Here is a 25,388-nt window from a genome sequence, read left to right on the forward strand (position 1 = left end):
GACTATTTAGTCACTCTCTTCACTTGAGAGGAGATCACGAGGACACTGCCTTTTAAGGCGTCTAGCCCGGGTTGTCAGGAAGAGTACTAGAAGAAAGATTTTGAGCTAGAGGATTTATATGAGATTGCAGGCTGAAGTGGAGGTTTTCTGTATCGTGTTTTCAGCGACTTGTGTGACAAAAGGAATGTTAAGGTCAGTGTGTATAGTCCAGGTTGGAGACATAAAATGGAGCGTGTACAATAGTTCGAAGTACTTTAGATTGAAGAGATTGAATCCTTTGGAGATTGGAGCGTTTGGTTGAACTTCACAGCTCTATTCCATACGCCCAGATAGGTTTTAAAATAGTAATCTAAATCAAGTCTTTTGAAGTCCAGAGAGAGTTTTGATCTATCGTCTAAGAGATTTTTAAGTTGACGATAGCATCTGTTCAGTTCTGTTCTTTTAAGTCTAGTAAAGTGTATTTAAAAAAGTAATAATACTAATTAAATAAAGACTAAAGTACAGTGAATGGAATTATTCTCCCGAACTCCGGAACTGACGAAAGCATTTCCTGACTGAACACTAAAGAGTATTCGAATTTAATGAATATTTTCTAATGTTTTTTTTTCAGTCCAAATTGACAGAGCGATTAAAGCGAGCCTTATCCTCTGCGAACAAATTTGTTTTTTTAGAATTGTCACTAGAAATATGTGGCATTGGTCTGTATTATGTGTGACTTACTATTTTTCAATTTTGAAGCGCTTTTCTTGAAAACAGTCAAAGTTATTTATTTTATAACAGTTTAATGGAAGAACTGTTTAATTTATTGAAACATTTTCATTTGTTAAAGAAGTAAATTCTATTAGCAGTGAAATAAGTGAAACACCTAATTGGGACTTTTCAAACGATTTCTTGATTTTTTTAAATTTATTGCTCCCTTTCAGAAATAAAAATGTCTGCTATAAGAAAAGTTTAACTGAAGAAAATTAAAAGAAACCCTGGAAAAATAAATAAAATACTAAATCGTAAAATAAATGAAAGTAAGAGTTTACATAATTTTATTAGTAAGAGACTGGAAAATAAGCTTAAGCATCAAAAGGACAAAATTAAGCATTTATTTAGTTCAATTAATTAATTATCTTAAATTTATTTTCATCCCTTTGTGAGAATTTTAATTTGCAGACAACGTGTTTAATAGGCCCCTTTTTTGAATTTCTAACATGAGAGACATTTGTTTAGGATAATCCAATTTAAACAGATACACAGTTAAGATGAGCGTTTAAGCAGTTAATTACTTAGTAAATGTAAGCGTATTTGGTTCTGTTAATTTTAGAGTTTGTCTTTATTCAGCGTACATATTTGTTTTTAAATTCTTACTCTTACACATCTAAGAGAGAATATTGCAATCGAGTTCTAGGTTTCCCCAGAAAAGGTGGTTTGTTAAATTCTCTGCAGTCAGAAAAAAAAAAAAAAAAAAAAAATAGCGCAGCGTTCAGCCTAAATCCTTCAACGGTGACTTAAAAGAGTGATTTTAGGTTTTCTTCCCAAAATGGTTCCAACGATTTTCTTTAAACTATCATAGACAAATCCCAAAAATGCCCAATATACCCCCCCAAAAAAATGTCTTAGCCAGCTTTTGCTGGTGCGCCGAGAGATGTTAGCAACAAGCAAAATGAAAAACTGTCCTAAATATCCAGCTAGGATTGAGTCTCTCTCAACGAATTGGTTCAGAAACTGTGCGAGCAATAACTAAGAAAAAGGTGTGAACTCGCTGGCTTTAGAGTGAGCATCACTAATTCTGGAGGACTAAAGCTTGTCTTGTTTCAAAATTCCTTATGAATGGTACAGTAAACACCTCCAAAGAGATAAGTTTATTCAATCTAGAAATCAGCCAATTATTTCAGGCCAAATTAAAATTTTGCCTCACAAATCCTTGGGTTTTGAAGGACGTCGATCTCTTGAAACCAGAGAAGGTTATATCATTTAAACGACCAGTTAATCGTAAATCTGTTAAAAAAGAGGAAGGTTAATAAAGGAACTAGATACAAATAAGGCCGTTTCCTGTTTATTAAATTTAAAGTACGTCATGAGAGTGTCCATACGATATTTATTTTTTAATTAGAATTTTTGCTTTAAGTTTTACTTTAATAGTTAGCATTGATAGCCGAATGCTTAGAAGTGTGGTCTGCAAAGAGATGTAAATTTTTTCTGTTTATTTAAATGTGTAAGCTTTGTAACCAAACCCTTGATATAGGATATTGTCCTTTATAAGCAATAAATAAAATAAATAAATAATAAAAATAAAGCCAGTTTTATTAAAGGCACACTCTCTAGCAACTAACTTGTTTTTTAACAGCATAACGTGAAACGGTACCCGCATAAACTATATTAAAAAATACCAAAAATAAAAACCAAAGTGTTGTTGTAGTTGTTGTTTTATAAAGTTCTGTCGTTCTGTGCGTGTTGTTCTGCTGTTAAAGGTCATGATAGCGGACTACGTACATTACAAAAGCTTTGCTTTGCAATAGAAAGCTGTCATATGAATAGCATATAACAGCGACTGCTGCACTTAAAATAAAATAAAATAAAATAATAAAATAAACGATTCAGGCATTTAAAAGAAACAGCTCGAGTGCAGGCTTCCATTTAATGCACAGTATGGGAGAGGCCAGATGATAATGCGCTAAGAATATTTACAGAAAAGATGTCAGCAATTCCCCAAAATATGTACTCTCTTAATTAAATTCCGTTTTAATTACTTATAACTTACTTACTTATTACTTTTAATTACTTTCCTCTTAGTGAGAGTTTTTTTAACTTTACGCCGGAAAAATCCTCAGACTCCGAAGAAGTGGTATTTACAAAGCTAATATGTATTGTGGTACTGGGTTCGATTCTCGGTCTTGGCCTTGGATTTTATTTAAAGGTTAATAAAAGAAATTTACAGTCAAGTATGTTTGCTAGTTTGCCTTTTATGGAATTTAAACGAACCTGAAACTTTAACACATATATTTATAAAGTGTCCGTCATACAAGCTATTTAGAAAGCAATTAAATATAACTGCAGAAAACGATGCCAGTTCTGAATTTACAAATCTGTTTTTTAATACTCCTTTTGAACATACAATATATCGTATCTATAAGTTTCTTGAGAATGTATTGAAATTAAGAGCATTTGTTCTAAATGAGTGATCAGTTATAATTTCTTTTTGTTATGTGTAAGTTTCCGTTTATTTAATTTATTTTAAGTTTCCGGCTTTTGGTTTTTGGTGTTGTGATTAATATATTATATTAGGAATATTTGTCATAGTACTAAGTAGCAGAACTCCATTTGTAACAGGTTTTACCTTTGTACAAATTTGAATAAATAAATAAGTATGTTTGCTAGTCGCCTCCGTCCACGGCACCTAGTAAATGGTAGTTGGACGTAAAGCCCGTCTGAAAAAATAGGCAATTACTTTACTATACTTTACAAATTAGGGTGTTATAAGAGTGTGTCTTGTAACTGAAAGTATTACAAAAGAAACTTTACGAAAATTTAAGTAAGAGTAACCTAATTTTGGGACCATATTCGTAGTATAGATATACAGGGTGTTCATTTTAAGACGGCTCAAATGCATTTCAAGCTTTAACGGTTGATCTGAGTGAAAAATGGTAGAGAAAAAATTTTGTCGCCCGTCACTTTCAGAATATGTGACTTGATTTTAGATTTCTGCCCGCATACGCGGCTGACGCGCGACCAAAAGTAAGGGTTTTAAGTTGACCCCCATTTTCATATACACCGTTTTGAAGAGTACAAAAAGTTATGAAAGAAACCGGGAAACCGCAATTCGATATCTTAAAAATTAAAGGTGTTAGGCCATTTCAAAATCTGATATTTATTAATCATATTTCAATTTTATTAACTTGTTATCAAAGAGAAAGAAGAGCACGCGATAGGTCATTTTTATGTATTTTTTTATCCCCTTTCTAATAAAAATATTGCCAAGGCAGTAAAGCTAGTATTTTTCTTAATATCGGGAAATAAGTCGTTTTCCGAGTGGTTTTCCTAAGAAAAATCAAACGTTAAGTTAGATGTTCTCAAGCATACACGAAATGGCTAAAAATTAATTTTACATCTGTTACGAACAAGAAGGTTTAATAATTATTTGGTAATTTTGGGAGAGTTGCGTTTAATTACCAAAAAAATTGGAAACCTCCTGCCACATATTTAGGTGATCAATATCTTTCATGTAAAGGATCAAACTTATTCCTTAATTTATCAAATAATGCACTTTACTCAACTTGTGCAGCATGTACTGTGCCTTCAAAGGTGCCTCCTCAGATACAGAGAGCAGTTGATAATCTCCTGGCTAACCTGGCTTTTGCGAGCCAGAGGAGGCACCTTTGATGGTACAGTACATGTATTATAAAGTGTATTATTTACTATATTTTTTTTGTTTTTAGTAGCAAAAACTGAAAAAAAAATCAATTAAAGTCATACTATTGGCTTTTAAATTTTGCGAATTGAACATCAGGTTTCAGCAATCTGAAATTTTCAGTTATTAGAATATTAAAAATAATAATAATAATAATGTAGGTAACCCTCATGCTTGCAGAAGAAGAAAACAACATTTTTTCGAATTCAAAGGACCTTGAACATAAAAAATAAGGTGTATAACCTAATTTCATTTGCCGTATTTTTTGCTTTGAAGAAATATACAGAAACAAAATACAGATAATTAGCAGATTAAAATGTTAACAATGTGATTGGAAATTAATTAAAATTGATATACCTAATTAAAATAAATGCGGGAACAATTTATTTAATGGGCAATTAATGTTTAGTGCATAAAGCGAATGGATCAACATTAATAATTTGATTGCGGTTCGGTTGAATTGGTATAACTGTTACACTTCCATTTTGCTGCCTAATTTGGTAACATTATTAATTATTTAATTAAATGGTACTAAATACTTATTAATTATTAAATTTTATTGGCAATTTATAATATGAATTACATTTTAATAAAAGATTATTCAATATTTGGTTTGCTTTATTTTAAAGTTTTCAATTTCTGTGGTCATTGATTTGGTATTTTACTATATGAGACAAATAAATTATTCAAGGCATACGTCAACACAAATAAAACAATTAATGGTATTTTAAAGAGTGACGATTGCCTAATTAGATGAAATAATTCAAGTTCAGAAATATAAAGTGCCGTAAAAGTGATTATTAAATTGATTAGTCCATTATGATCACATACAAAATATCTGACATCAAGATGCCTGGTTTAAATACAATCATTTAATTAAAAACTCAATTGTGGCTCTCTTAAGCGAAAAGGGTTTTTGGGTTAGATATGCTGAAAATGTGGTTTAGATATTACTATCCTGAGATCAATTATGCTCTGTAGGCCCTGTGTGTATCGTATGATGTTAGTGTAAGTGTTGTTAGGCTGGGATACCCGCAGGGACGCCAAGATCCCTGAAGAAGTGGCTAGTCCACTTCCCCCTACGGGTGGAATTGACAAGAAATAGATTAAAAACAAAAAAAGAAGAAGAAGATAATATATAATGCATTATACGAGTATTGTGTTCATATTCGATACATTATTGTCAGTTTTTTGTATTTATTTTTCCTTTTTTTCCTCTCTTTATTTTTCCTTTCTTACTCTCACAATGGAAATATGTATGCGATTAAATTTATTGTGAGGATACAATTTTCAACACCCTGCAGGGTAATAGCGAGAACTGTTGGCAAATCTCCAGCTCAAGATTATGGGTGGCAACTGGGGAGGAAATAAAAATGAAATGGGAGAAAAAACAATGGACAAGGGGAAGAGAGGGGAAGCTTTTTGATTTAGAGAGAGAATGGTGCCATTGTGGTGGCAGCTGCAAGAGGGGTCAATGTGGCATTGCAACTAGCAGATAATCAATATGTTACAAAACTATTGTTTAGGAAATTATTTGGTAAAATAGTCTTATTTTTGACAATGTTAAAGAATAATTATTTTATAGGTAATCGTCGCATTGCTAATGTGAGATAAAGGGTTTTATAAAAATTAAATAATAATCGCCACGATAGCAGAGCGGTTAGAGGCTAGACCCGCAAAGCTAAGATGTGTTGCGGTACTAGGCTATATTCCCCGGTCTATACCTTTAATGGTTAATATGAGAAATTTGCAGTAAAGTATGTTTGCTAGTCGCCACGGTAGCCGAGCGGTTAGAGGCTAGACCAGCAAAGCTATGATGTATTGCGATACTAGGCTATATTCTCCAGTCTATACCTTTAATGGTTAATATGAGAAATTTGCAGTAAAGTATGTTTGCTAGTCGCCACGGTAGCCGAGCGGTTAGAGGCTAGACCCGCAAAGCTAAGATGTGTTGCGGTACTAGGCTATATTCCCCGCTCTATACCTTTAATGGTTAATATGAGAAATTTGCAGTAAAGTATGTTTGCTAGTCGCCACGGTAGCCGAGCGGTTAGAGGCTAGACCCCCAAAGCTAAGATGTATTGCGTTACTAGGCTATATTCTCCAGTCTATACCTTTAATGGTTAATATGAGAAATTTACAGTAAAGTATGTTTGCTAGTCGCCACGGTAGCCGAGCGGTTAGAGGCTAGACCCGCAAAGCTAAGATGTGTTGCGGTACTAGGCTATATTCCCCGCTCTATACCTTTAATGGTTAATATGAGAAATTTGCAGTAAAGTATGTTTGCTAGTCGCCACGGTAGCCGAGCGGTTAGAGGCTAGACCCGCAAAGCTAAGATGTGTTGCGGTACTAGGCTATATTCCCCGCTCTATACCTTTAATGGTTAATATGAGAGATTTGCAGTAAAGTATGTTTGCTAGTCGCCACGGTAGCCGAGCGGTTAGAGGCTAGACCCACAAAGCTAAGGTGTATTGCGGTACTAAGCTACATTCCCCGGTCTATACCTTTAATGGTTAATATGAGAAATTTATAGTAAAGTGTGTTTGCTAGTCGCCTCCGTCCACGACACCTAATTTGGTAGTTGTTACGTAAAGCCCACCTGAAAATTATGCATTTCTCTTAGTTTTACTCTTTACAGAACTTTTATTTCTGACGAGTGAGGTTAGATCAGTGATTCTCAAACCATTAAATGTAGCAGACGATAATTATGAGAGTAGCATTATCATTTGTAACGACCATAAGCGAAATTATCAAAAAAATATCAAGCTGAAAATTTCTTATTAAAAGCATTCTTAAATTAGATTAGATTCTAATAGGGCGGCCATTAAGGCCTACACCACTGCGACCCCTATGGATCTATTGTGGCTCCCACTGCTTTAGAGCTCGCCCTCCAGACATGTCCGTTTCATTCAGACTCCTAATTCTGGAGAGCGATTCTTGGGTAATTCTCAATTCACTCCTAATGTACGTCAGTTGGTAGAATTGTCAGTAAATCAATAAGCAGTAACCATATTGGAACTAAATTAGCCAGTCGCAATAAGCACAGCTGAATAATTTTCCCCTGAGAATAAAATAGTAATTGAATGAACGAAAAAGAAAAAATAAAATAAGAATAATCCTTTGCAGAATGAAGTTAAAAATGAAGTGATAACGAAAGAAGTGGAGTTCTTCTAGAGAAAGATAGGATAATATAACCACAGGACAGTAATGTTAAAGAGAGATCTACTGGGAATAGTTAAGAGGATGAGCGTCTTTCCACTACTCCTTTATCCAGCCAATCTTCTACAGTTTAGCCAAGGCAATTTCAGTCACACCATATACGAAGGCACTTTGAATACAATGAAACATTTCTAAGATGACTTTTTTCTTTTTTCCTTTATAAATAAGAGAAAATGATTACATGTCAGCTTTGATTCATGACCGATGGACGTTATATTTTACTCATCATTTGAAAGAAGAGTACAACTTCTTTGCACCGTATCCACACACTTCCTAAACTAAAAGATCTGGCATGAAGATTTGCCCAAAATTTTTTATAGTTCTAATTCACTAATTTACTTCAAAATCAAGACTTTTAGATTTATAAAGTCTATGAATGTAGTGTTTTTCATCGTTTCTCATGGTTTTTTTCTAGATTATCTTCAAGTCTTTGGAGTCCTCAACACGTAAACTATTATAGTACAATCTGGCGAAGTTTAAGAGCCATTTCTTCTGCTTCTGTAGGGCTAGTCCCACCTAAAGTGGAAGACAACCTGTTTCATAAAATCAGATATGTCAGAAAAGACCAGATTAAATCGCCCTAGTGACAGCGAACTGCAAAAAGCTAGTTTTTTCTTTTATCCATTTTTAAATTTAGTGACCTCTCTTCTTTGCGCTAATTACCTTCGTTTTAAAAGAAGAGTAACTGTGGTGATGGTGGTGCAGAGTTGATGAACTTTTTCATTTGATTATCTTGGTATAATGGAAGCCCGTAATAGCATCACTTAGCGTATCTTCTTTGCCTTGATAAAATTTATTAGTGAGCAGGTTGTAATGTAATCAGGATTAACAGCTTCTCTGAAGCCCTCTATATGAGGGAGTGCTGCGGATTTGGCCATCACACATTCCACAGGAGCCCATAATACCTCTTCTAGATTAACAGGATTTTACACTATTTTGTTCGCCCCTTTTAAATGGCACCTTCTAGTTACTAAATACTAATGAAATGAAACAAAAAAAAGAAATACCGGAAGTAAACCCACACAGCCACTTCTCATAATCCTGAATGGGAAAAAAACCCACTTCGCGCTTGGAAGGTTTGCTTATATATATTTTATATAAAATTTCTTTTATATAAAATATAAAACAGAGACAAAATGTAATGGAACGGAATTTGGTATGATTACGAAAAGGGAAAGTGAGACACTCTTCTCCCAAAAAAATTCAATATTTTGTTATAATTCCAAGTTTAAAAGAATAAAACTGCTCTGAAGACTCACACGACTTTTCTCAAGGTTTTACCACTAAAATAACCTTTTCAAAACCCCGGACATTTTATTCATATTTATTCTTACCAAGTTACAGTTTATAAAACCGTCCATTACTCTGAAATATAACCTTACAGGGAAGGCTACAGAAAACTAACTCTTCAAAATTGGTTCACAAATTAATTTTTCTAGAAAAATTGAATCAAGTAAAAATTATAAATATAATTCTAAGTAATGTAAATATTTCAAAATGGTCCCAACAGGTGTAAAGGAGTAGAACATGCCTCTAACTTTCTTCTCTAGTTACAGGATTGATTGATGGATTGATTGTAACAAAGAGCGGTTCCTCCAGAAAGCCCATTGTTTCCCGCCCCATCTTTCATCTAATAGGAGACGCCGGGGCTTCCAAACCAACAAACCCGGATAACAGTACAATAAACTAATCAAGTAGCGACAGGACACTAGGGAGCGCATGGCGACTCAATCGCTCAAGTGCACTGAATAAATCTAGAGAGTTCTGGTAAAGATTACCAGATGCCACAATCTTCGGAAGCGTAACATTTAACCTCCCGAAGACCGAGCGATCTAGTTTTAGAATAAACGGGACACACCTCTACAAAGTGCCGCACAGTCTCATTGGACTCCACTACAACCAGCGCAGATTGGCGAGACTGGATAAGGTCGCATTTGAAAAGATGGTACGCTAAAATTCGCATGTCCACTCAACACCTGAACCAACTGGCGGATCCAAGACCTGCTGTAGCCAACCAAAGCCTTTTTTTGACAATTCAATTCCATAACACTTCACAATTTTACTAAAAATTTCCTCACATCTTTACGCAATTTAGAATTGGTTAATTGTAAGAACTATTTAAGCGTAAGAAAGGTAAGCGTATTAATATTAAGATATAATTTAATGAAATGAACTATGGTTAGAGATAATAATTTGGGCCAGGAGTTTTTGGGGCTAAACGATAGAAGAAAAGCAAGTCAGTGTTCCGCAATATTAGAACCTGGTTGCCGGATTATAATAGTACCACTATACCAATCCAGCCGCTGTAACACGTGACAAAACTACTGACAAAGCATAGTTTCCGCCGCACCACTCTAGCGCGCATCACTTCATATTTCACTCTCTCGTTTTGTAATCAAAAGGAAATCTTTTTTCACCAGCCAAGTGGAAGATTTGGTTTTTCCACTGGTTATTCATATTGGAAGATAAACTACGAGGGTCGTTTGAAAAGTCCGTGCAAAGTCAGAGAGATAGCATCACTGGCGCTTCTCAAGGTTATGTTTAGTTAGTAGCATCTCTTGGAAGAACACACACCAAGTTTCAGCCAGATCGGTCAATTTCTTTGTGTTTGGCATTCGTTTGAACCGAGGAAATCGAGTGATTTTCAAAAAATGGACGAAAAAGAATTTCGTGTGTTGATTAAACACTACTTTATGAAAGGCAAAACGCCTCAGGAGACTAAAGAGAAGCTTGATAAACATTATGGTGACTCTGCACCTTCGATTAGAACAGTTTATAAGTGGTTTCAAAATTTTCGGAGTGGCCATATGGGCACAAGTGACGATGAACGTTCTGGACGCCCTGTTGAGGTTACTACTCCAGAAATCATTGATAAAATCCATGATATGGTGATGGATGACAGAAGAGTGAAGGTGCGTGAGATTGCTAGTGCTGTGGGCATCTGGAATGAACGGGTACATAATATTTTGCATCAACATTTGGACATGACAAAGCTATCCGCAAGATGGGTGCCGCGATTGCTCACGCTTGACCAAAAACGAAATCGTGTAAGGACGGTTTGCAGCTGTTCCAGAAGAATCCGCAGGACTTTAAGCGTCGTTTCGTCACTGTGGATGAAACATGGATGCATCACTACACTCCTGAGACCAAAGAACAATCTAAACAATGGGTTACCAAGGGGGAATCTGCGCCAAAAATGGCGAAGACCGTTCCTTCGGCCGGAAAGATTATGGCGACTGTCTTTTGGGATTCGCAAGGAATAATCCTCATCGACTATCTGGAAAAGGGTAAAACTATTACAGGTGCATATTATTCATCGTTATTGGACCGTTTGAAAACCGAGCTGCAAGAAAAACGCCCACGATTGGCCCACAAAAAAGTCCTTTTCCATCACAACAACGCACCAGCTCACACCTCAGCAGTTGTGGTCGCAAAATTAATGGAAATAGGGTTCCAACTCGTTTCACATTCCCCCTATTCTCCAGACTTGGCTTCCTAGGACTACTATTTGTTCCCCAATATGAAGAAATGGCTGGCAGGAAAAAGATTTTATTCAAACGAGGAGGTGATTGCAGAAACGAATGGCTATTTTTCAGACTTGGACAAATCCTATTATTCGGAAGGGATCAACAAACTAGAGCAGCGTTGGACGAAGTGTATAAGCCTAAAAGGAGACTATGTTGAAAAATAAAAAAGGTTTACCCCAAAAAATTAAGTAGTTTTTATTTTTGCACGGACTTTTCAAACGACCCTCGTACTGGTCATCCTGCAGTTTTTCCTAAATTTTACTTTAAAAAAACCAAAACCAAAATTGGTTTAACAATTGGCCTATTTTAAATTATGAATTTTGCTTAAATTTCGAATTTCCAATTTATGAATGAGCTGGAGATGAATGAGCAATCACTCTGGAATAGAACTATAGTGAAAGCATTGCACCACCTCCCTTACTGAACTAACTCCCTTAACAATGAATTTTCTAGGTATAATTTTTCAAATGTAAATCGACAAAGATGATAAAAAAAATCTCAATTCAGCTTTGGCTTGATTAATTGGTTGATTTTGTTCGTGAAAGTTCATTATAAGAGTCCCAATGGATCCAATTTGAAGTTCCTACAACTTCTGATCTCGGAGTGATAGTTGATACATCAAAGAAAGGTAGTCAAAAGATCTATATTTGGAAAAACCACTGTATAAGGGACCTGCATTTTCTTAAAAACTCCAAAATAGAAAATCTGAACGAATAGAAAATAGAATTTTATAATGATGCTGAGTAATTCTTTTACTAAATCAATAACTATTGAAAGATGCGAAGATAGGAATGAAATAACAATCGTCCGGGATATCCCTAACATCAATCTGAAAGTCTCGTTATACTGGATCTCCCCCGGGCACTTGGAGCGATATCACAAAGGTTGTGATTGGAGAAACAAAACAATTCCACAAAGGGAATCTCTTCTTTCTAATTTGGAGCCTTGAACAATAATACTTTATTGGTAACTAATAAAATAGTTCTGGACAAATAGCTTTGTTAACTTAATTTGTTGATTTATTTAAAAAAATAATTATTTAATAAATGTATGTGAGGAAAATATAAAGGTGATAATAGTTGACATCTTTTCCAAAAGTGTATGATTAAATAGTTTTCTTGATATCTCGAGATAGTTTTGTAACTTATGTTCTTGTCGCACTATTTATGTCTGCACCACCAATATTTACTTATTATATAAAACCGTAGGGACCGACAAAGGAACATAGAAATCAGCCCAGTGGTAACACTCTCGGGAATTTTAGTGATTGGAATTGTCTAGGATAGGAGAACATGAGGCCAACGAGGATGCATTGTAGAGGAAAAAGATCGAGCCGTTGAACTGGGATGGCAGGATAGGCTTTTGTGGAAATTAAGGAATCGTGAAATGGATAGTATTAGTGCCAAAAGGGATATTTAGGTCTTTGTGAAGCGTGAGGTTAGAGACGTAATTGGGAGCTTGGAAAATGCGGCAGAGGGCTTTTGATTGGAAGAATTGGATGCGGATTGGAGGGTTTAGTTGAGCCTCACAGCAGCTCTGATCTGTAAGTCCAGATTGGTTTAAGTGAAGTCTTGCAGGGGGTTAGTTCTTTTGGTGTACTTAGTTTAAATTTAGGTCCGATCATGCGTCTTAGTTGTACATACCTTTTGTTAACGTCCAGTACGAGTATGTGAGTTCTGCGTGAGTCTACTGTCCAAGTAGATACCCAGATAGCGTTAAATACGGGATTGCAAAGTAGGAACACGTTTCCCACTTGAGCATGTTAATTATGTGGACACCTTTGCTTTCATTAATTTTAAATGCACCAATGATTGTGCACCAGCTTTCCATTAGATTGTGATGGACTCTTAAAGGAATAAACAGGTTTTGAGGGGGGTTACTAAATAAATAAATAAAGAAAAAATTCATTTAAAAAAATATTTATTTGTAAGCTCAATAACAAGAGAACATGTCGCAAGTTATGAAGTGTTGATGTAATTTCCCATACATGATAATAAATTATTATTAAGGTTATTAGGCTTCCTTTTAGTCGTTTTTCTTGCATGATTCGATTTTTTTTGGAAAATATTTTCCAAGTTTTAAATTGTTTTCTCTGTATTTTTGAAGAACTACTTTTTATTGGAAAGCTGGAATAACCTTTTAAGAAATTTGTTTTCTCCTGATTGATTGTTAAATGATTCTCCACCAATGGGAACAGTACTTTCTTCAGTAAACGATCATTCTTTATTGGACTGACTTATTGTTATTCTATCAGTAAACCTCTAAAACAGAAAAAAAGGGTGTATTAGTTGTAGCGGATAAGAAAATCTCATTTCTGAAGGTAAAAGCATGAAGTCCTCAAAATAATTCCATTTCTTGTTCTGTCGTTATCTTCGATGAGGATCAAAGATAGGTATACATTGGTTATAAAAAGATATCTCCATAGATTAAACACCAAACTTAAGAAGTCCAGCCATTAATTAAGAATAAGGTTTGTAAAAACCTGGAAAAGTATTTTAAAATATAAGATTGTCGTCTGTCAAAAAGTCGCGCAACCAACGCCTTCTTAAAGGTGCGAAGGGGATTATCTGTGGTATTGTTGTTCAGTTGAGATCCGAGCTGAAGGCTCAACCGAGTCGAAGACGGCTTGAGCCTTCAGAGCTCGAGCCTTATAGCTGGAGCCGTGAAGCTCAAATTGGAGGCTCATAAACCTGGAATTGAAGGCTCATAAAGTGCGAGCCTTCTAAAATTCTTAAGGATTGACGAGTAATCAATTTCAATGAGCAACGAACATTTTGGAAATTATTGTTCTCATTTATGCAAAAATATGTTTGAAAAATTCATTAGCTGCTATAACTTGATTTTATCTTAAGAAATGAATTTATTAATAGTACGAATAAAATGCTTCATAAAAAAAAAAAAACAAAAATAAAAGCTCGAGCCTTTTAAGTGGAACCTTGGAGGCTCACCGAGCTCTTTGTGAGGCTTCAACTCGAGCCACCCACTGAGCCCTGAGAATTCGAGCGCTTAAGGCTCGAACCTTATACCCTTATGGCTCAGCTCTTGAACAACTCTGTGGTGGATACTGAGGTATGATGATAAATTAAAAGATTGTGCGATAACTCGTTTAGCATATTTTCACTTTAATAACAGAATCTGGAGATAGGAATGGCCTAAATAGACTTATCGTGCCGATTCTTCTTCTTACATCTACTCTGTCATATGTAAGGACTAGGATTTTGCTGCCAGTCGGTTTTGCAGATTATCTCACTAGTCAGACAGGAAATAAGAGACCATTCGTGAGAGAGAAGCCTAATCCCAGGGACATGCCGAAAGGTGGAGGTGAATCGATGATAAACCCCATCTATGCTATTACTAGTAAATATAGTAAGTGAATAATAGTCATATAATTAACAACAACTCCTCACAATCTGTGACCTGTATTTTGCACTGTGTGCATTTAGCCATTTTAAGAATATTTACAAAAATTTAAATTAGTTGAAAGAGCACAGAAATGGGGCAAACTTATTTGCATAAAATAACTCACTTAAGCGGAGCATATTGTTTCTTTAAAATCTTGTGCTGATCCAAACAATTGGCGCAGACAATGCATGGCGATGAATCCAACCAAGTGGCCAAACATCCTAGATGTATACCATGTTCATGGTCGCAAAGTTGCATCATATTTTCCGTTCTAAGGCGGCCACACAGTGTACACTTTGGATGCATCAGTCTAACATTTGGATTTACAAAAATGCCATTAGTTAAAGGACTTTTAATACGTCTTCTTTTACAAACTGAGGGCTTCATTCTCCTGTATAATTCACCTCTTACTTGTTTTACTTCCAAAATGAAATTAAAATCATGTAAAGAAAGATTGTGAATTGTGTGCTTTAATTGTGAATGTATTTGTTGTGCATGAGTGATTTAAATATATTATGTGTAATAATAATTATATGATTTCTTTTTTTTATTATGTCGGCTTTAACGTGCAGTCTTGGATCCTATTGGAACAAATGGAAATCATATGTTTCCCTGGTGCAATCACATTTGTACTAAGATTTCACATGACTTAAAATCATCTTTATGAATGACTTTTGAAAAATTACAATAAATGAGGTCCTTTTAAAAACAAAGACTGAAGATAGATCTTGGATCAGAGTATTTAAAAGATTTCGTATGCATTCTTATCATAATATCGGGTAGCTTGAACGGCGCAAGTCTTGAGCCCTGGTTACGGCTCTTAATCCCAACAGGTGACCCCTCAAGCCCTCCCAAAAAGGAGCTTAGGAGTCCTCTAACTAGTGGTATCCTCCCTTTCTGCTTCTAATCTCTCTCAGATTCATATTTCCAAAGCATTTCTAAAATTCCCCCCATATCATAGTTCTTGCACCCAATTTTGAACGACCTTCGAATGATGCGTTAGATAACTGGCCACCTAAATATCTCCCTTCAGCAAACCTATCAGAAACCAAAATAACTTGATTACGTTGTATTCATAAGAAAAGAAGATACTTCGCGTTTTATTGGTTGATCACTTTTTTTTATAAAAACTTTAATTGTAATGTAACCACTTCAGCAGCTTTTTTACAGAATTTTAAAGTTCTGAAGGAAATTTGTGTAAGGTAGAACTTCGAGAATCGGAGTGAGAGGAATAGGAAGTCTGCTGACTTTTTTTAAATTAAATTTTGTCAGTAATCCGTTGGCTTGTTAATAATCAAAGTCCTTCAGGCTGCCTATATTCTAATTTCTAATATTCTAAAGCCTATATTCTAATTTAAATTGCACCAAAATCCGAGGTTATTAGAATAGAATAGAATAGAAAAGAAATTTATTATTCTGGGACAATTGTCCCCTAAGAATAAATACAGGTACAAATAGAGGCCTTAATAGTTTGGCCTGTTGTTATTAGCACCAGGAGAGCCAATCACTTGTTCTGAAGGCACAGTTCATCATCAGACAATGAGCTATAAGAGGCTCCTAGGATGAATAATATTAGGGCCAGCATCTCCAAGAAGGAGTCAAATACAATAACCACTAAGTTAATCTCTTCATCAGGTTTTTTTAATGACACCAATTTTACTAACAAACAAGTTTCCTGTAGCACAAAAGGGTATAACAAAACAGAAATTTAGTTTAAAATGACTTGTTTTGGTTATTTAAGGGCGTCAAAGTTATTTAATATAGTTGAAAGGTTACTTTCTAGTAGTTAAAAGGGAAAACATTGAAAATCCAAAGGTAAAAGGTGTTGGAAATTTTGGTTCGTTATCAGAAACCGGTCGTTAAGTGAGTAAAAGTTGTTAAAGGATAATTAACTCACTTTAAAGAGAGAGCCTTTCAAAACGATTGGACGACAAGCTTGCTTGGCTGGACTTGGTTCACACCGGCACTTTGTGGGTAAACATCATCAGCTATAAAGATGGCGGCTGTTTGTTGGATAGTGTCGGTGAAAATAGTATGGTGCACGCTCGTGGGTTTGTTTAGGTAGTTTGTGTAATGTTATATTATGGGTTTAGGGTTAAATAAAAAGAACTAGCCGTCTGAGAGAGAGAGTTCTAGCAAAAGGATATCCAGTATCCTGTGATAGTGGATAAAGACAGAGGAAATATAAGTGGACATGTTTTAAGAAATAGGATACTAACTGGGTATCTGGTTATATGTAAACCACTATGTACTAGGGCAATATACACAGCATAATTCAAAGAGGACTGGGTAGAAGTAGTGGTACCAGAAATGGGTGGATAATGAAATGGCCAAGAGCAGCTACCCCCTAGGTAACATTACTGGTAACTCACCTGTACTATGTACATGAACCATGCACAACTTGGAACATTTTGTCAACATACACACGTATGCGCGCGCACCTTTTACCCATAATACCCGGCTAGACAACCTTAATGTTTCTCTTTTACCTTAACCCAAGGGTCACATTTATTTCTACTAATTAATTATATACCCAGGCATTGACGGGTTTATTTCCGCTTTCAGAATGGATACATATATATATCCGGTTGAAAACTAGTCTATAAATTACTTGAAAGAAGATAAATCACATCCTTTTAAGGCCTCCATAGAAATTAAAAGAAAAGACATGTAGTTGTAGGATTCATTTTGTATCGCCTGTTGATACAAGAAAGATCCCCTCCGTAAAAGAAAACGGATTTCTTTTAGTTTTGCTCCATGAAACATCTCGAAGCACTAGTGCAATAAAATGAACTGGGGTCCTAAAATAAATTTCAATTCTTCAGCTGGTCGGTTACAGCCGTTTGAATGTTTTCGACTGTCCCAAATTGCTGTGTGACAAGGAGCATTTTCGTGATGCAACATCCACTTGTTCTTGATGTTTCAATAAACTGAGTTTTTGGCCAGTAAAAACATTCCTGTGGCTCCTCAGCCTCCTTATTCGCCTGACTTGAGTCCTAGTGACTTTTTTCTCTTCCCGAAGTTGAAAAATCACCTCAAGGGAACTCATTTTGGGACAGTTGAAAACATTTAAACGGCTGTAACCGACCAGCTGAAGGCTAGTCCAGTAACGGAGTTCGAGCACTGCTATGAGGAGTGGAAGAAACGCCTACAGCGCTGTGTGACTTCAGAAGGAAGTTATTTTGAAGGTGACAATATAGAATTGTAATTCTTTTTGAATACAAAAATTTAAAAAAATCAGTCTTATTACTTAATTTACAGACCTCGTAAGCCTGGCCAGTTCAATGCAAACAAAATAAAAAGTTACATTTTGACGTCTGATTGACGGTTGTGAAAGTATCATTTCCGTAGCGGATCATATTCTTACTGAATTTCAATAGAATTACTAAAATTTACAAAAACAAATAAATTTCAATAAAAAGTGCAGCAAAAATGCGATAAAAGTAATAAAAGGAAACACCAAAGCTGAAAACTAACCAAAAGATTTACATACAAACATTATTTAAATTATTCATTAGATAAGTAAAGTTTGAAAAGCACTAAGTATTTGTAAGTATTCAAAGTTATTGATTCTCCCGATAAAGCTTAACAAACGATAAAATGTATGCTCAATGGAAAAGATTTATGAAAAGAAACTTTAGTCTAAAGAATAATGAATTAATCAATTTAAGTGAATTTAACAACCTGTTGGACTTTTTCTTTAGTTTTAATTAATGACTAAAAGTAATTTTAAGTAGAAAATTATTACTTAACGATAACTTTTATCATTTAAACTTCTACTTAAGGAAACTATTTAAGCACAAAATAATTAGACAATTAAGTTTAATATAATAAAGATAATCTTCATCCTTAAAAATGGTCGAGCTGGTTTAAAAAGAGATTCTGTCAAATCTTTTACAACTTCCGAACGACTTTGTCATACTGCGTAGTTATAATTTAATTTGTAAATTTTGTAATTTTATTGAAGTTCAGTTGAATTTGAAATAAGATTGGGGAAAAATAGCTGCTTATATGAATAGCTACGAAAGATAAATATGAATAAAGGATAGAGAATGGGTTATTCACGGAGTTATGCTTCTTGGTGGTAAGTTGTAAGTATCCTGTGTCGCGCTGTGATCTCGTGATTCGTAAATGTCTCTGAAGTCCATCTCTTCTCTGTGGATGGTGGATGACGTTAAGTGGTTATCCCTAGCACTCTCCTATTCTAGACTATGTACAGCTGTTCTCCCACTACATACTTAACTCGCCAATGTGTCCAAATAATAGTAAAGTATAAAAATGTCTATTTTTACAGGCAGTCCTTAAATCCAGCTATCAAATTAAGTGTCGTGGTCGTAGGCGACTAGCAAACATACTTTACTGCAAATATCTCATATTAACCATTAAAGGTATAACCCGGGGAATATAGCCTAGTACCGCAATACATCTTAGCTTTGCGGGTCTAGCCTCTAACCGCTCGGCCTAACTGGCCAATTGCTCAGTTGAATTGCGTAAGGATTCTATTTCCAAAAGTCCCTAAAAAGGATCTTATTCACGAAAATTAAAGCCTCTGAGCCCCAAGTTACGTATTCTTTTAGTTACAAACAAGTAAAAGTGTAACCAAGTAAAAAAAAGAAACTTATTTGATCCTTTCGGCCTAGTTAAAACCTAAAACTGGTACGTCTTGATAGTTGATGAAGTAAATTAACGATAAGAACTTTTGCAAAGTTGTTAAATGGATGTAGAAGTTGTACTGGCAGGAAGTCTAGTTTGAAGTTACAGTAATTAGTTAGCAGATGGAGGATTTTTTTTCCCTCCCAAGCAGGAATTAGATGGCTTCAAATCTAAAAATGGTTAATTTTATTATTTAATTCAGCTACAGAAAATTTAACTTATTACTAAATTAAATAAAAAGGAAATACTTCAACAAAATAGGTATGAACTCTCTTTCCACATTGCAAAAGAAAGAAATCATTTCTCCTATGGTCTTACAACAAGGTCGTCACTATAAGGTACAAGACGTTCATCGACGTTTACAGTATAATGCAACTCAACTTCCGAAAATAACCTATTTATACTATCAGCAGCATTTAAAAGGTTTTTGCCAAGAAAACATTTTCTTATTTCTTTTTTCGAAAGATAAGCAAATTGATAAGAATATTGGAGTAGCAAGATTTATAAAAATTACGAGAATAAAAGGCTCCTCTAGAAGTTTGAAAAAAAGATTTGACAATAAAAATGGCACCTGCCAAAATATAGAGAGGAGGAGGGGATATCGTTAAGAAAAGAAGGTGAATTGGCTGGATATCCTAGCTAAGGACTTGCTATTTCTAAGGCAGTGGTTTGAAAAGCCACGGCATTGTTCGGATATATGCCAAAAGCTTCTGGTTAGATGTGTGTTCAGGACGTTGATATCCATTCACAATTTCAACTACAAAATTTCACTATTCTATTGTGGGCGGGTGTTCGAAGAAATAAATCATCCGTTAGGAGGACAATGTCGATTTTATGGAAGCTAGTTTTTCCCCCCTTTTTTCTTTCTCTATGCGAATCTATCAAATTTCCCAATAATAAATTTTAATAAAGAATACTTCCCCAAAATAGATTCTCAGGCGCTAATGACCTCAGCAGTTGATGTGCCAAAAAATATATTTATGTGAGTGTAAGAAAAGAGAAAGAGAATAATAGAATAGGAGAGGAAGAAATAAATAATGAATAAATAATATCATAATATATATAATAATAAATAATATAAATACAGTCGAACCTCTTAATAACGGACACTGGCGGGGGAAAGCAAAGTGGCCGCTATTTGGAGGTGGTCGTAGACAAGTTTCATAATGAAAAAATATAGGTTTTTCATTGAAACATCTATTTAAAAATTGTTTATTATTAATAGATTTAAAAACGTGCATAATTGCATAATTATTGCAGCTATATGATATGCATCAAGTTTTTCTTAATTATCCAAAAAATGTATCAAAAAACTATATATTATTGACTTAATTAATAATCTTTATAATAATCATCGCATTTATTCATAACAATAATAATTTAAGGTAAAATTATCATCATACTATCATCTATTATTAGAAAAATAGAACAAACCTTTCTGGCAAGTTGACGATGGCTTGATTTGGTTTTTGCAAAATCTTCTAACACATTTATTTTCTCTTCTAGAGTTAACCACTTTCGTTTGAGAGACATATCGGCAAAAGATAATATTGTTCGTCCGTAGTTATATTGAAAAATGATTAAAATGGTACAAGATGTATGGAGCTTATATAGGAAACTTTAGGAAAAACCAGAAAAAAACTAAAACTTGAGAGGGGATAATTCTTTTTTATCACCGCGTCAAACGGACTTTTAATAATAAGGTGGTCGTTGGTGGGAGGTGAAACATTTAATCCGTTCCCCAAAATCAATGCCCTCGGTCGCTATGTAGAGTGTCCGTTAGACGGAGGTTCTTTTATACAGAAAGTGCATAGGGGTAAAACGGGGAAATCCAAAAACTGCCCGTAAATAGAGGTGGTCGCTAGTGAGAGTGTCCTTTATGGGAGGCTCGACTGTATAATAATAAATAATTAATAGTTGGATGGCCCTCATTCAAATGTTTCAAGCCATTTTCATTTATATTTATTATAGACAATCATATTTACTTGTCGCCAACAGGCAGTTGTAAATTAAATAAAGTAAAAAATGCCTCCAACTTTGTGTGATTTATTGGCAAAGAAGTTAGAGACCAATGAGAAAAGACCTGGTAAGCAAAGAAACTGCATCCAAATAATTTATTTTGATCCAACACACACACACAAACAGCATTAAAATCAAACAAGTCAGTTTTGGATAAGTGAATCGCATTGGTTCCTCTATGTCAATATATCGTACACCGCCCAGTCTAAGGACTATACCAAGTAAATGTTCACACACTACCCTCTAGCTCAAGAGTAAATTACTCAACTCAATTAGGGCGCATGGAAGTATGAATATTACATTATGCGCCCTAATTATCCTTTAAAAGGTAATATGAATAAAAATGAATTACATGCGTACACTTGAGTAATTTTAAAAATTACATAAAAAAATTAAGGAAGAGAAAAAGTTGCAGAATACTAACAGAGGATTTATGCAGAAAAGTTGCCTTGTGAAAAAGGGACTCGTGAGTACAATATCCCAGGATAAATTGTTCGCAGTCAAATAGAAGCATTGAAGCAGGTTTTATTACAGTCACTGCTTATTGAGTAAATGCTCAGTACCGCGCTTTTTTTTCCCCCTTGCTGGCAGCGTAAGCGTAAAATATAATACGCTTCATAAGTGCGCAGAATTCCTTCATTTCCATGACTTTATTCTGCAAGAAAATTTGACGAACCCATTTCTTAGCTAACTTTTATTAAATATCAAATTATAACAGTTTCTTCCAATGTGTTCTTATATTTTAAAAGGAGATTAAGTGAATTCCAAGACTATAAATTCTTCAAAAATAGAATAGAATAGAATAGAAAAGAAATTTATTATTCTGGGACAATTGTCCCCTAAGAATAAAAACAGGTACAATTAGAGGCCTTAATAGTTTGGCCTGTGATTAAACAGAAAATGTACGTAAGTATTTACAAAAAGTGAAAATAAAAATAACAATAGAAATTAAGGAAATAAATTAAAACAATTAAAATTTCGGAGGAAGCTGGACAGAAAGGAGATAACTGAATAGACGGGATTTAAAGATAGAAAGGGTAGAAGCATGGCGGACAGATGATGGCAAAGTGTTCCAGAGAGTGGTAGCATGTATAAGGAAGGATTTGTCAAAGAATGAGGTACGGTGTAAGGGAACATAGAGATCAGATGAGCGAGATCTAGTATTACGGGAATGGATCGAGAGTTTAAACTTAGAGAGTTGAAAAATTTAGGATGGCCTTTGAGACTGGATGATTAGAAAAAGGAAAGAATCCCAAAAAATACTGGCGGCGATAGACAGGAAAAAGCCACTTCAACTCATCGTAGCAGTGGCGAAATGCGGGAGTCTCTGAAAATGTAAATAAGTTTTATATTACCATATTTTGACGTACCAGAAAACAGAAGTTTTTTGATGTCATTGACGAAGTTTGGGAGCCAGATGAATTTTTAAAGAAATGTCTTGTGGAACCAAAATTTCAGCTAGGAACTACTTAAGCTGAAGATTTAGTAACTTCATTATCTTAAAAAAAAAACCAACTGATTGATGCCATCAACAACGCAATGAACTAAACAACATGGGTGAACAGTAAAAGCATCTACGAGTAATTCGCTTCCTTATTTCAGAAATTAGAAATGACAATACATACTCAAACTAGGAAGATAAAAGAAATTGTAATATTTCTTTACAGAAATCTGATTAATGTCTGAGGCGACTCAAAATGGGTTTATTATTGTCATAGACTCGATTTAGATAGGTCTAGTTGTATCTTTAGATCCGCAACCGGTCTAATGGGGGTCATCGGTAGCGTAGGGTTCTTACAACCTTTCCACAGCCTAGACAAATATTAGTAATACAGCTACTGCAAAAGAACGCGCAAGTATTTAAAAAATGTTCCCCAAAGTTCTAAGTTGTTTTTGTGTAAGAGACGGTAAGCTCGAGTTTGCCTGTGGGTACGCTAAAACCAAATAGTTGTACACATTCAACTACCTCTGCAGGCCTTTATGTGGTTGTCCAGTGTAAGTTTTCTGTGTGATGACAGGACGGGATGTTTGCAAAGTTTTTTCAATTAACTTGACAAGCAATTTACCCCCAATTGGAGCTCAAACTTAGAATCTTATGTGGGCAACTTATTCGTTCTGACATAAACTAAATTCTGAAATCCTAATCTCAAAGGCAATAATTCCTCTAGTGGGTATAAAGAGGGTATAAAAGGGAACCAAACCTTTGAATTATGAGCTAAACAATTCAACTTACTCCAACTAAATGACGAGAAAACGAAATAAATATAGAAGTGGGTAATGGTATTATTAAATTATGGTAAATCGTATTAAAATGAACATTGGAGGAAGCGAGCATGTGTCATGCGGTCATGGCGAGCATTAATTGGAGCTTGGAGACAATCCCGTTAGTTATTTACATGAGTTCATTGTAGTTAAACCGGCCAAGGTTTTCTGTTAAATTTGAAAGGTTTAAATGCACTGGGTAAAATATACTCTCGTGGTCTATGTTCTGCATTTCTACAGGATCTGTGGTCTATGTGATATGTGAATGTTTGTTATTAATTGAGAGAAAGAGAGAGTCTGCTTATTGTGTGCTGCAACTAAATGTCAAGCTTATTAATGCTCATTAAGCATGTTCAAAATGTTACTTTATCCGTATGTTCGTATCATATATAGCTGTGGCCACACGATAAGCCCACGCTATTTTATTACTTCCTTTACGCATGGGCGATCATTTCAGCTTCTGCATTCTCTTAGCAACGACTCAAGTCAGCTGCAATGCCATTCAAATAGTTTTTTTTTAATCCTCTTTACTTAATTTACAACTGCTATTGGCAACAAGTAAATCGGATTACAATATATAAATAAAAATGAAAGATTTGAATGAGGGCCATCCAACGATAACCATCATGAGTCGACTAACAGTTCTAACGAAATTGTCGAAGTCAACTTTTATCTACAAAAACAAAAAAAAAAAACTTGCAATTTTATTTATCGTTCTCGACCGGTCGATGCCAAACGAATGTTTAAACGAAAGAACACTGACTATACTAAGAAACTGCACTTGAGTAAAAAAAAAAGAAGAAATACGCAAACAATAGAGGCAGTTAAATACGAAGATATAGCAGTAACAGGGATACCCACGGTTGAAGTAAAGGTAAAAGATAAATTCGAAGGAAAGATAAAAGATAGTTGAAAGACACAAAAAAAATGAAGTGAAAACGAATACAAACAATAAAGATGCAAGGGAAGAAGCAGTCTGCAAATAGGAATGCTCAAAACTGTGCTAAACAAAAAAAAAATGAAAAATGATGCAAGCGAAGATTGGATATCTGAAAAAAAAAGGATAAAATTGAAGAGTCTATTGATAAAGAAGTATGTAAGAACTATGAATAATAAGATGAGAAAGAAGAAGCAGATGAAAGGTTTAATGCCAAGGCCAAACATATTGGAAGCGCAAAGAGATTAAGGTGATAAATTTGGACTTAGGGCTAGAGGATAAAGGACGGATGTGATGGATACCAGATATATCCACATAGATAGGATCAGAACCTTGGCCGAGCGGGGTTAGTTAAAAATATATAATCATTACGGCAGTGGGTTCATTATTTTTGTTTAAAAATGAATTAATTGGGTTCAAATTTTAAGAGAATCATTTACCTACACGTAAAAACACATATTTTATAATATACTCGTATATACATGGAGTGTGTTCCCATTTTCAAGCTTTTGAGCGAAAAAAATTCATCATCTTTTACTGATTTATGAAAGTTTTGGTATTCAGGTAACAGGGCGTTCTCCATCTGTGGTGTAAAAAAAAGTGTCACGTCCCCAAGCTTGAATCCAAACTTCCAATCAACTAAATAAACATCAGAAATCCGCGAGGTGCTTCGGTAAAAAGTGAGCTATGGTTAGCGCTTTTGATCCTGGCTGTTTCTTTTAAATCTTGGTATTTTTTTATTTTCTATTTAGGATGGAACCTGTTTACCTGTTCTAGAAAACAAACTGTTCTTAACCAGTTCCCAATTTTAGAAAGTGCCCTAATTGGTGGTTGTCCTTCTCTTATAACAATAGTAAGAGAAGGTATTTCGGTTTTAAAGGTCCCTAGAAAACGAAAAAGTGGTTTTAAAATAAGTAACTCTTATAATATCTCTTTATTTCTTTCTCAGTCCGTCCATGTGTATGTATATATC

At 34.8% G+C, this 25,388-nt stretch overlaps 1 protein-coding gene and 1 long non-coding RNA gene across 7 annotated transcripts in view; both read right to left on the reverse strand.

Annotated features, from left to right (window-relative positions):
- The window catches only part of LOC141454250 (uncharacterized), a 370,074-nt gene that overhangs the window by 269,008 nt on the left and 75,678 nt on the right, over positions 1-25,388 (reverse strand). The gene's annotated exons all lie outside the window — the stretch shown is intronic.
- Positions 13,046-17,371, reverse strand: LOC141454331 (uncharacterized). Its single transcript, XR_012458631.1, has 2 exons — positions 14,669-17,371; positions 13,046-13,403 (listed from the first exon to the last, which is right to left on the reverse strand). It is a non-coding gene; the product is annotated as an uncharacterized lncRNA (long non-coding RNA).

The sequence above is a fragment of the Rhodnius prolixus genome, unplaced genomic scaffold (genome assembly GCF_049639745.1).
Source record: "Rhodnius prolixus isolate KJV_2025 unplaced genomic scaffold, Rpr scaffold_9, whole genome shotgun sequence".
In the NCBI taxonomy this organism is placed as follows: domain Eukaryota; kingdom Metazoa; phylum Arthropoda; class Insecta; order Hemiptera; family Reduviidae; genus Rhodnius; species Rhodnius prolixus.